We start from the raw sequence: 13,373 nt of genomic DNA on the forward strand, positions 1-13,373 counted from the left end.
CATGGAAGTGGTTTTGGAAAGCAATCAAGGAGTATTTTTTTTGTTTTTAATCACATAATGTTCTATAAGAGTACTAAAAGTGTTGTGTGTAAATATGGAGTAGAATCTATAAATCTCAAAAATAACATATTATTTGGGATAAAGAAAAATCCAGATATCAACAAAAGGCATGATACTCTTAACTATAAAACTTAAAAAAGGCATGAATAGACAAATTATATTTAGGGATATGAGACACATAAATAAAAAATATTTTGAAAATCAAAGCAAATTAAGGATGCTGTGGGCTGTGCTCAATTGTTTCAGTTGTATCAGCCTCTTTATGACCCCACAGGCCATAGCCCACCAGACTACTCTGTCCATGGGATTTTTCCAGGCAAGAATACTGGTGTGGGTTGCCATGACCTCCTTCAGGGGATCTTCCCCTCCCAGGGATGGAACCCACATCTCCTGCATTGCAGGTAGATTCTTTACATGCTGAACCATCAGGAAAGGCCTAAGTTAAGAATAAAGGTAACCTCTGAGAGAAGGCAGGGTGTAGGATAATACAATACTTTTAGTAGCATTTGAGTGCTTAATCTTGGTATCTGTTCAATGTTGATTATATCATTTTGATTTCTAATTTTCTAAATCACTATTAGCATTTTAAATATATCAACGTTTATTTTTAAAGTAGGCATTAATAAACCAGTTAGGAGGTCTGTTAATTTGGTCTTGACTAGATGGAGTAGGTGAGGGAGGGGAATGGGTCAAGGACCATTTCTAGGTATGTGGTTCTATTAACAGGAGGAAGGGTGTCACCTCTTCCTGAGATGGAGAAGATTAAAGGAGGTCTAAGAAAGACAAAATGTCTGGTTTGGTTTTGAACATCCTGAACTTGAGGGCCCATCTTAGCAAGATGTGAAGCAGAAGATGGGGCTTATAAATCTTTCAGTCAGAAAAAATGTCTGAAGATGTACATTCAGAAGCCACAAGTTTATAGAATGCATCTGAGGTCATAAAAATAGATATATAAGAGGGTGAGAACAAGAAGAGGAGACAAAAAGATGGAGAAAAGAATTCCAGCTTTAGAAATCTTTTGAGGGAGGAGCTGAATTTGAAAAAGAAGAGTAAAGGGGTGACCCTAAATACAGGGAGGATTATGCAGAGCGTTTTGTTTCAAGTATTCCAAGGGAAAAGACTGTCTTAAGAAGGAAGAAGTGTTTAACTTTGTTGAATGCTCTTGATAAATCTAAAAATGACCAACAAAAAATATTTCTACTTAATTTTACAGTACTGAAATAAAAACTCTATTATGAGTAACTTTTTTTTTTTTTGTACAAAGAGAACAGATTCCAGATTGGAATGAGTTGAAGAATAAATGGAACATAAGAATATGGAAGCTGTGCTTTAAAAGTATCTGGGGAGATAGAATAGTAAATGGAATTTACTATGGAATTGTTTTGTTATTGTCATAATATTAGAGATTCTAAATATGCAATGATAATAGAAACAGGTTGATAATGCCAATGAGTGATAGTCAGTAGTAGTAATTTCTGGGAAGATAATAGGACTAATGGGATATAAATATAATGGGATATAAATGGAATATCTCATATAAATGGGTTATAAATCTTACTGACCCTTGAATAAAAGAGAAGTATATCCAGAGTTCAATGATGAAGAATTGGGATATATGTGAATATGACTAAATTTGTAATATTTGAAGCAAAATTTACCATTTGGGAGATATTCTCCTTTCAGTGAAGTAAAGGTAAAATTGAGGGTAAGGAAGGAAAAGGAATACAGTAGCTCTGAATCAGTAGGTAAGGCTCTGTGGACTAGAGAGAAAGAATAAGTTAAATATAGAACATGTAGCACTGTTGCTTGACCTGAAGTAACTTCAGAGCTTTGTGGTTATTCTTAATCCACCTGGTTTTGATGCCTCTTCCGGAATCTCAAATAATAAGCCATCGCTCGTCACACCATAATACGCTCCTCGTCCTTATCTATCATTTTCTATTAGTACCATCATCATCATCCAAGTCACCCAAATTCAAAACCCTAGAGACACTGATATCTACACTTACTGGCAGCCAAGCAGTTCTCAAGTATAATTGTACCTCAACAACTTGCATGTCTTTTATCTTTTTTTCCTTACACAGGTACCACACTAGCTTAGAATCTTATTAGTTCTTTCCTAATCTCCAAAATTCCATTTAATCCACCTGAATACTGTGTTTATATTGTCTAAAATGCAGACTGAGTATATTTCACTTCTTTACTGAAAATCTTGGAAGATTTCCATGGTTTTCTACATCACCTATAACCCCTTAGTCTTATATACCTGGATCTTTGTAATATAATTCAACTCTGTTTTGCAGTCTCATCTTTTTTTTCAGTGCTTATACCCCATGATTATGCCAAGTAAGTATATCTCTTATTACCTATAATATCTGACATTTTTATTAAGTAATTTTTCACTAAGCTCTGGGCATTATAACTGCAATACTCCTACTTTCTAAGCTAATTTTTTTCCATCTGTATTTTAAACCAAATTCAAATCCCATCTTCATTATGGTGTATTTTCTCCTCTATGCTTCTATTCCCTCCCCCCAGTTTCCTATAGTCTTCATTTGTGTTTTTACATGTTTGTTAATTGTCATAATCACCTCCATAGAACTAGATGGCATGGATTCAGATGTTTTTGTTGTTAAGTCTCTCAGTCATGACCGACCTTTGCAACCCAAGAGATTGCAGCACACCAGGATTCCCTGTCCTTCACCATTCCCCGGAGCTTGCTCAAACTCATGTCTATTGAGTTGGTGGTGCCATCCAATAATTTAATCCTCTGTTGTCTCCTTCTCCTCCTGCCTTCAACCTTTCCCAGCCTCAGGGCCTTTTCTATGTCAGCTCTTCGCATCAGGTGGCCAGAGTATTGGAGCTTCAGCATCAGTCCTTCCAGTGAATATTCAGAGTTGATTTCTTTTAGGATTGATTGCTTGGATCTCCTTGCAGTCCAAGGGACTCTCAGGAGTCTTCTCCAGCACCACAGTTTGAACGAACCAATTTTCAATGCTCAGCCTTTTTTATTGTCCAGCTCTCAAATCTATATATGACTACTGGGAAAACCATAGCTTTGATTATATGGATCTTTGTCTGCAAAGTAATGTCTCTGCTTTTTAATATGCTGTCTACTTTGTCATAGCTTGTCTTCCAAGGAACAAACATCTTTAATTTTATAGCTGCACTCACTGTCTGCAGTGATTTTGGAGCCCAAGAAAATAAAGTCTGTCACTATTTCCATTGTTTCCCCTTCTATTTGCCGTGAAGTGATGGGACCAGATGCTATGATCTTGGTTTTTTGAATGGTGAGTTTGAAGCCAGCTTTTTCACTCTATTCTATTCACTCTATTCTATTCACTTTCATCAAAAGACTCTTTAATTCCTCTTCACTTTCTGCCATTATGTTGGTGACATCTGCATATCAGATTATTGATATTTCTCCTGGCAATCTTTATTCCAGCTTGAGCTTCATCCAGCCTGGCCTTTCATTTGATGTACTCTGCATGTAAGTTAAATAACCAGGGTGACAACATACAGCCTTGATGTACTCTTTTCCCAATTTTGAACTAGTCCATTGTTCCAGATCTTGTTATAGTTGTTGCTTCCTGATCTGCATACAGGTTTCTCAGGAAGCAGGTAAGGTGGCCTGGTATTCCCATCTCTTTAAGAATTTTCCTGTTGTTGTGATACACACAAAGGCTTTAGCATAATCAATGTAGCAGAAGTAGATTTTTTTCTGGAATCCTCTTTTTCTGTGATCCGACAAATGTTGGCAATTTCATCTCTGGTTCCTCTGACTTTTCTAAATAGATCCACCTTGAACATCTGGAATTTTTTAGTTCACATACTGTTGAAACCTAACTTGAAGGATTTTAAGCATTACCTTGCCAGCATGTGAGATGAGTGCAATTGTGCAGTTGTTTGAATATTCTATGGCATTGTCCTTCTTTGGGATTGAAATGAAAACTGACCTTTTCCAGTCTTGTGGCCACTGCTGTGTTTTCCATATTTGCTGGCATACTGAGTGCAGCGCTTTAATAGCATCATTCTTTAAGATTTGAAATAGCTCAGCTGGAATTCCATCACCTCCACTAGATTTGTTCACAGTGGTGCTTCATAAGACTCACTTGTCTTCGCACTCCAGGATATCTGGCTGTAGGTGAGTGATCACACCATTGTGGCTACCCATGTCATTAAGCTTTTTTACTTTCAAAAACTTGTTCATGTGTGATGGCTTAATACTGTGTATTTTAGTTTCTTTTTTAAAAAAGCATAGATATTACATTACATTACTCTGAAGATAAAATTAAACAATTCATGAAAACAATAGAATGTTATAACTCCTCAATCCTCATTTCTCTTCCATTTATTTTTAATACTTCTTCTACTTAACAGTACCTTTCACAAAATATATTTGCCAACCTACATTGAATATGTTAAAAGCTGTCTTTTATAATATATAAAAACTTACCTTTAATAATATTTTAAAATATTAATGCAGAGTTATACATTAAGTCTTTTGAATCTTACTGGTAATTATTTTCAGGGATTTTTTTTTCACAATAACTGACTGAAATCTAGATAATAAAGTAATTAATTCATGTTTATTTATTTATTTATTTTGAGGTAGGAAGTTGGGGCACTATCCACACACACACACACACAAAAATAGACCTATTTGGAGTGCCATAGTGAGAATAAAGAAAAGGAATATAATAAATGAAAGGAAATTTGGAGGGGAAGGTAAAGCCAGAAAGATTTTTTTCTCAAAACTTTAGCATTGGGCTAATCCTGAAGAAAATAAATTTGTAGAAGAAATACCATGGCTCAAGAACTGAATTTACAAAATGAAACAACCTTTTATTAGGTCCAATTATTTCCTTTTAGGAGATTAATTGACTGAGATCAGCTGTCTAAGTACTAAAATATGTATATATTGAAAACAGAAACCACACATACAAGATGTGATACTCAAATCCTATTTCATAATTTTCAGAAACATTTGAAATATATTAAAGTATTTCCTAACACCATTTACAAAATAAAAAGCTTTTCTTCTTTATTGTAAAGCACATAGGCATATTTGTGTCAGCAGGAACCGCTGGATGGCAACAAAGCTTTGTAACTCATAGATACCTATTTTTATTCCACATTTTACCTTGGTTACCAGAATATTCCATGTTAAGTACAAAACCATTATATAATCAGTTTGTTACCTCAAGGTTGGATTATGGATTTGAATTTTTGTGAAGTTTTAAATTCATGCTTCAAATAATATACATGCTTAGTGGAAATAATATTTGTTACATTCATTGTTTATCATTTCAGAAAATTGCAAAACCACAGTGTTTTAAATCTGTCGTGGAAAGTAAAGGCACCTTGCCAGAGATCCAAGATGCTATAAATGTAGGAACAGGAAGAATAATAGCCTCTAAAAACCAGGAAAAATTATTGATATGTGATTATATCACAGGATCAGTAGATGCTTTCTAAACCCCATAAATGAATGCAGGCAGTATTCCATTTAGGTTCAACAAATCCCAAATGTTTGAAAATTACACTAGAATATGGAGTAGATTTTTTTCCTTATAAAACCATATAACAATTGGTAGTAAGTTTCTTTTGACCACGCCCCCCTGACTCCTGAGCTTAATGAAACCAAACTCTCTCTCTCCATAGATGGAGGAAGGAAGACAGATGATGATGATACTTTGATAGGTAGATAGAGATAGGCAGATAGACATATATTTGACCCTTGAACAGCACAAGGTTTGAAATACATGAGTCTACTTATACACAGTATTTTCTTTTCAATAAATATACAGTCGACCCTCCATATGAGGAGTTCCATGTCCAGGGATTCAACCACCCTTGGATCTCAAACATTATAAAATATAAAATCCACAGTTGATAGAATCCATGAATGCAGGATCTGTAGATATGAAGGGACAGCTATGGAAAATGAATATCCATAGATCCTGATATACATGGGAGGTCCTAGAACCAACTCTCCTCTGATATTGAGGGATGACTTTGTTTGTGTATGTCTCTGTGTGTGTGTATCCATCTATCTATCTATATAATTTTACATATATAATGTATGTTATGAAATATAATGATAAAACAATTTGTAGTAGTTTAGAGCTACCTTTACCTTTTTATTATATTAATAAACATGATGCTGCTAAGTTGCTTCAGTTGTATCCGACTCTCTGCGACCCCATAGACGGCAGCCCACCAGGCTCTCCGTCCTGGGATTCTCCAGGCAAGAACACTGGAGTGGGTTGCCATTTCCTTCTCCAATGCATGAAAGTAAAAAGTGAAAGTGAAGTTGCTCAGTCGTGTCCAACTCCTAGTGACCCCATGGACTGCAGCCTACCAGGCCTCTCCGTCCATGGGATTTTCCAGGCAAGAGTACTGGAGTGGGTTGCCATTGCCTTCTCCGAATAAACATGATACTATTATATAATAATGGTATAGTAACTTATAGTAATTTACAGCTTTCTTTATCTTTTTATTTCATATATTTGTGTCTACAGTTAGCAGCATTTTCTGTTCAAAATTCCAACCAGGTTCTCCCTGTATTTTGGCTAGGGGGAATTGATGTTCATCCAGGGTCTAGATGCCCACTAAATATGGCATTTAACATAAATGGAATTATTTTCATTGTTGTTGTTCAATTTGCTAAGTTGTGTCTGACTTTTTCTGAGGCCATGAAGTGCAGCGTGCCAGGCTCCTCTGCCCTCTACTATCTCCAAGAGTTTGCTCAAATTCATGTCCAGAGATGCTACTTAACCATCTCTTGTTCTGCTGCTCCCTTCTCTTTTTGCCTTTAATCCTTCCCAGAATCAGGGTCTTTCCCAATGAGTTGGCTCTTCACATAAGGTGACCAAAGTATTGGAGCTTCAGTATCAGTCCTTTCAATTAATATTCAGGGTTGAGTTCTTTTAGAATTGACTGGTTTGACCTCCTTGCAGTCCAAGGGACTCTCAAGAATCTTATCCAGCACTATAATTCAAAAGCATCAGTTTGGTACTCAGCCTTCTCTATGGTCTAACACTCACGTCTCTTCATAACCCCTGGAGAAGCCATGGCTTTGACTATACAGACCTTTCTTGGCAAAGTGATTTCTCTGCTTTTTAATATGCTGCTAGTTTTTTCATAGCTTTCCTTTCAAGGAGCAAATGCCTTTTAATTTCATGGCTGCAGTCACCACCTGCAGTGGTTTTGGAGCCAAATATATTAAATCTGTTACTTCTTCTCTGCTATGAAGAGATTGAACTGGATGCTGGATGTCATGATGGTAGTTTTTGTTTGTTTGTTTGTTTGTTTTTTAATGTTGAGTTTCAAGACAGCTTTTTCACTCTCTTCTTTCTCCCTCATCAAGAGGTTCTTTAGTTCCTCTTAACTTTATTCCTTTAAAATTGTAGTAACATCAACCTATCTGAGGTTATTGATATTTCTGCCAATAGTCTTGATGCCAGCTTGTGATTCACCCAGACTGGCATTTTGTATGATGTACTCTGCATGTAAGTTAAATCGGCAAGGTGACGATACACGGACTTCTTGTACTTCTTTCCCAATTTTGAACATGTTAGTTCTTCTATGCCCGGTTTTAACTGTTGCTTCTTAATCCGCATACGGGTTTTTCAGGAGATAGGGGAGGTGGTCTGTTACTCCTATTTCTTGAAGTTTTTTCCACAGTTTGTTATGATCCACACAATCAAAAGCCTTAGCATAGTTAATGAAGGAGAAGTACATGGTTTTCTGGAATTCCCTTGCTCTCTACATAATCCAACAAATGTTGGTAATCTGATCTCTGGTTCCTCTGCCTCTTTGAAACCAGATTGTACATCTAAAAGTTCTCAGTTCACATATTGAAATGCTGAGTTGTTTGCCTTAGAAGCTAACAAAAATCATTTTGTCATTTTTAAGGTTGTACCCAAGGTCTGCATTTTGGACTCTTATGTTGACTATGTGGGCTACTCCTTTTCTTCAATTGATTCTTGCCCACAGTGGTATAAATAATGGTCATCTGAATTAAATTTGCCCTTTTAGTTCCCTTATTCTTAAGATGTCTATGCTTACTTTGCCATCTCCTGCTTGACTACATCCAATTTACCTTTATTCATGGACCTGATATTCCAGGTTCCTATGAAATATTCTTCTGTATAGCATCAGACTTTACTGTAACCACCAGACACATCCACAAATGAGTGTTGTTTCTGTGTTGGCCCAGCAGCTTCATTCTTTCTGGAGCTATTAGTAATTGCCCTCTGCTCTTCCCTAGTAGCACATCAGACACCTTCCAACCTGGGGGGATCATCTTCTGATGTCATATTTTTTTGCCTTTTCATACTGTTCTTGGGTTTCTCGTGGCAAGAATATGGAATGGGTTGTCATTTCTTTCTCTAGTGGATCATGTTTTGTCAGAACTCGTCACTAGGACCCATCTGTCTTCACTGGCCCTGTGCAGCATGGCTGATAGCTTTATTGAGTTACCCAAGCCCCTTCACCATGACAAGACTGTGATTCATGATGGGGATTTTTGGCATGATCAGATATTTATATTAGGTTACATGCAGATGACACCACCCTTATGGCAGAAAGTTAAGAGGAATTAAAAAGCCTCTTGATGAAAGTGAAAGAGGAGAGTGAAAAAGTTGGCTTAAAGCTCAACATTCAGGAAACGAAGATCATGGCATCTGGTCCCATCACTTCATGGGAAATAGATGGGGAAACGGTGGAAACAGTGTCAGACTTTATTTTTTGGGGCTTCAAAATCACTGCAGATGGTGATTGCAGCCATGAAATTAAAAGATGCTTACTCCTTGGAAGGAAAGTTATGACCAACCTAGATAGCATATTGAAAAGCAGAGACATTACTTTGCCAACAAAGGTCCGTCTAGTCAAGGCTATGGTTTTTCCAGTGGTCATATATGGATGTAAGATTTGGGCTGTGAAGAAAGCTGAGCACAGAAAAATTGATGCTTTTGAACTGTGATGTTGGAGAAGACTCTTGAGAGTCCCTAGGACTGCAAGGAGATCCATCCAAAAGGAGATCAGTCCTGGGTGTTCATTGGAAGGACTGATGCTACAGCTGAAATTCTAATACTTTGGCCACCTTAAGTGAAGAGTTGACTTATTGGAAAAGACCCTGATGCTGGGAGGGATTGGGGGCAGGAGGAGAAGGGGAAGACAGAGGATGAGATGGCTGGATGGCATCACCGACTCGATGGATGTAAGTTTGAGTGAACTCCAGGAGCTGGTCATGGATAGGGAGGTCTGGCATGCTGCGATTCATGGGGTTGCAAAGAATCAAACACGACTGAGTGACTGAACTGAACTGAACTGAACATAGTTAAATATATATTAATCTTCTTGAACATCAGCTTAAGGAAAGACAAACAGAAGAAACATGTTAATTTATTTATAAGAAGATCTTCATTAAGAAGAAACAATAATGATGTCTGTCCTTGAACCTGATTGTTAGATCTCTTTAGTGTTCAGTAGGGTCTATGGGCCTTTCCTTGAGATGAAGTGGGAAGGATGTGTCTGTGAATTGCTGCATTTCCAAAATTTTGCCCTCTTCTTGATTACCTTAATCTTTACTTTCTCATTCATCATTTACTAAATCTTCCATTATCTGCAGATACATCCTTAGAGTTCAGAGATTGATGCTATAATTTTCTTCATATGTATTGTCTTGGTATAATCCTATTCACTTTAAGTCATTCCCACATTGTGCAGCAAATAGATACATAGGCTTTAGATTTTTTCCATCTGATGCCAAGGTTTTATGAAACTTCGGACTTTTCATGCTGTAATTTTATACACTGATGTTACTTCCTATTTTATACTCTCTGCTCCCACAAAGCATGTATTTTTATTCTTTACTACTGAACATAATTAGTTTTCTCTATATTATGTGTTGTTATAATTTCTTAAAAGATAGGGGCTGTGCTGCTTGCCTTTGAATCGCTAATGTCTAACACCATATCTGGCACCAAGTGACTGTTAAAGAAAAAACCTGTATAAGGAAACATTTTTAAAAACAAAATATTTATACTATACATTAGTAAACTAATGGAAGGTCACGTGTATTGTCCTTTAGTAAAAACTGTGCCCTGTGTTTCTGATGAATTTGGATTTTGACTGAAATCAATAAGAAAAACCAAATGAGGAATTAAAGAATTTAAACATATTTTAAGTTGCTACCCTGGAGTTGTATCTGGTGAAAGAAACCAACAAGAGTATCTTTTATAGTCCTTAAAAAGTGAAAACTAGAATTGAAATCGTAAGTGATAAAAATTACTAGAAAAATTTGCTGCATAACCCACATTGATATAATAGGCATAATCCAACCCTTTGTTCAAGTATTTTTACATGACCAGAATTTGCTCTGATACTTTACTTTTCTTAATAGGCCCATTGTTAACCTGTTTAGGGATCAGGGAAGAGGCAGTGGGAATAAATAGTGAGTCTTCATTTTTGTAATGCTGCCCCAAAGACCTTAATCAACAACTATTGATTTTAAGTCTAGAGGGAGGTCAGCCACAGACATGTACATTAATATTTATTAAAAGTGGTAGGTGAGGTATAATAAAAATTAGATTTTCTATTTATCTGTACTTAGATGGCCAGGAAATTAAAGCTATAACAGCCCCAATAATTGATCTCAGTTATTTTCTTTAGCTTGGCAAGCTTCAGGTGTTTAGTTGTGAGTGAATTCAGAGGACATGGTTCTAAGAATCAGCCCTCAAAACAGAGGGCTCCAATACTTTTTCACAAAATCAAATTTAAGGGACAAGCAGTTATCTACATAGCAGTAGCAATGCAATCTTAAACTTTCTGTAGTCTACTTTTCCCCCTTCTTATTCCTTAGGGGATATGGAACTTACAGAAGACTAGTAGGAGTGATAAAAGGGAACTTGGAATGACCCCACATGTTTAGGAATCTTATATAACTTAAAGACAGAGAAGTCAACTGAGAACAATACATTCAAATTAGCAAAGGCTAATTTTATATAATGAATTGGATATTAGCAGAATTATATTAAGAGAGAAAAAGTAGGAAAGAAGTAAAGATCAAAGAATTTTATGTATTTCACTTTTTAAATTACTCTCTCCTACATTTTTAACATCTCAGTATTGATGGATTTGATTACTGCTGAGGTTAGGGAGGTAGAAGGTATAGTGAGAACAGTGGTATGGACAAAACGATATGGTATAATTTACTGGGCAATCCCACTCTGAGGTTCCATGGGTATTATGACAATACTGGGGCAACCTGCAAAACCATGCATTTAAAAATTTTCTCATTCTTACATTCTAGAGCCTAGGCAGAAATTCAGACTCTGTCCTGGTCATCTGTATCTTTTACCCACAGAGGTCACTGCAGGGGATTATTTCCCCACAAAGCACAAGGCAACAGAAATGTAAAGTGTATGGCAGCACAAGGAGTGATAGCAAAAGGGAGATTAGCACTTACAGTCAGGTTAAAATAGACTTGCAGTCCGGTATAGTTTGTCTTACTATTAATTTGCATTTATATGATTACTTAAGGCCTCTCAAAGCATTTAATATGTCACTAGAAATACACAACAATTATCTCCAAGCTATAGGTTGCTGAATGATGTCATATCTCTCATGATAGCCTCCCTAATACAGTGACACTCATAGTTCAAGCGACCACTGCTGCTGCTGCTGCTGCTAAGTCGCTTCAGTTGTATCCAACTCTGTGTGACCCCATAGACAGCAGCCCACCAGGCTCCCCTGTCACTGGGGTTCTCCAGGCAAGAACACTGGAGTGGATTGCCATTTCCTTCTCTAGTGCATGAAAGTGAAAAGTGAAAGTGAAGTCACTCGGTCGTGTCCAACTCTTCTCAACCCCATGGACTGCAGCCCACCAGGCTCCTCTGTCCATGGGATTTTCCAGGCAAGAGTACTGGAGTGGGTTACCATCAAGCGACCACTGCCAATGGCTAATCAGTGATCTTTGGGGAAACTAAATATCAGTCATGTCTGACTCTGCAGCTCTGTGAACTGTAGCCTACCAGGCTCTCTGTCCATGGAATTTTCCAGGTATGATTATTGGAGTGAGTTGCCATTTCCTATTGAAGGGGATTTTCCCAACCCAGGGATCAAACCCATGTCTGTTATGTCTATTGCATTAGTAGGTGGGTTCTTTACCACTTGTGCCACCTGGGAAGTAGCCAAATGGTAAATCCTTGTTGCTTATCTATTTTGTGTATAGTAATTTGTATCTGTTAATCCCATACTCCTAATTTGTCCCATCCTCCCTCTCTCTCCCTTTTGGCAACAATTATTTTCTATATCTGTTTCTATTTTGTATACAGATTCATTTGTACTTTTTAGATTTCACCTAAAATTGATACCATGTAGTATTTATCTTTCTGTATCTGATTTATCACTCAGTTGCTACAGTCACGTCTGAGTCTTTGTGACCCTATTGACTGTAACCTACCAGGCTCCAGTGTTCCTCGGATGCTCCAGGCAAGAATACTGGAGTCAGTTGCTATTTCCTCCTCCAGGGGATCTTCCTGACCCAGGGATTGAACCCATGTCTCATGTGTCTCCTGCATTGCAGGTGGATTCTTTACCACTCGGTCTCTGGGGAAGCCCCTATCTGACTTATACTTCACTAAGAATATTATTCTCTATGTCCATTCAGGTTGAGCATCTTTTCATGTGCCTTTTGGCCCTGTGTATGCCTTCTTTAGAAAAAATGTCTATTTAGGTCTTCTGCCTATTTTTTGATTGGGGTGTTTGTTTTTCAATATTGAGTTGTATGAGCTGTTTTAGATATTAACCTCTTATTGGTAGCATTGTTTGCAAATATTTTCTCCCCTTCCATAGGTTGTCTTTTCATTTTGTTGATGGTTTTCTTTGTTGTGCAAAAGCTTTTAAGTTTTATTAGGTTCTATTTGTTTATTTTTCCTTTTATTTATTTTCTTTGGGAGACTGATCTAAGAAAATATTGCTATGATTTATGTCAGAGAATGTTTTACCTATGTTCTTTTCTACGAGTTTTATGGTGCCATGTTTAGGTCTTTAAACCATTTTAAATTTATTTATTTATATGGTGTGAGAGGAGTGTTCTAATTTCATTGATTTATATGTAGTGGCCCAACTTTCCCAATATCACTTGTTGAAGATACTATCTTTTCTCCATTGTATATTCTTGTGTCCTGTGTCAAGGAGATTGACTGTAGGTTTTTAGGTTTATTTCTGGGCTCTCTATTCTGTTTCATTGATTGATTATTTATTTATTTTGAGAAATTACTAGTTCAGTTCAGACCAAAACC

This window comes from Bos grunniens, chromosome 1 (assembly GCF_055505025.1).
Source record: "Bos grunniens cultivar Pamir isolate PY7600 chromosome 1, Bosgru_T2T1.0, whole genome shotgun sequence".
Classification (NCBI taxonomy): domain Eukaryota; kingdom Metazoa; phylum Chordata; class Mammalia; order Artiodactyla; family Bovidae; genus Bos; species Bos grunniens.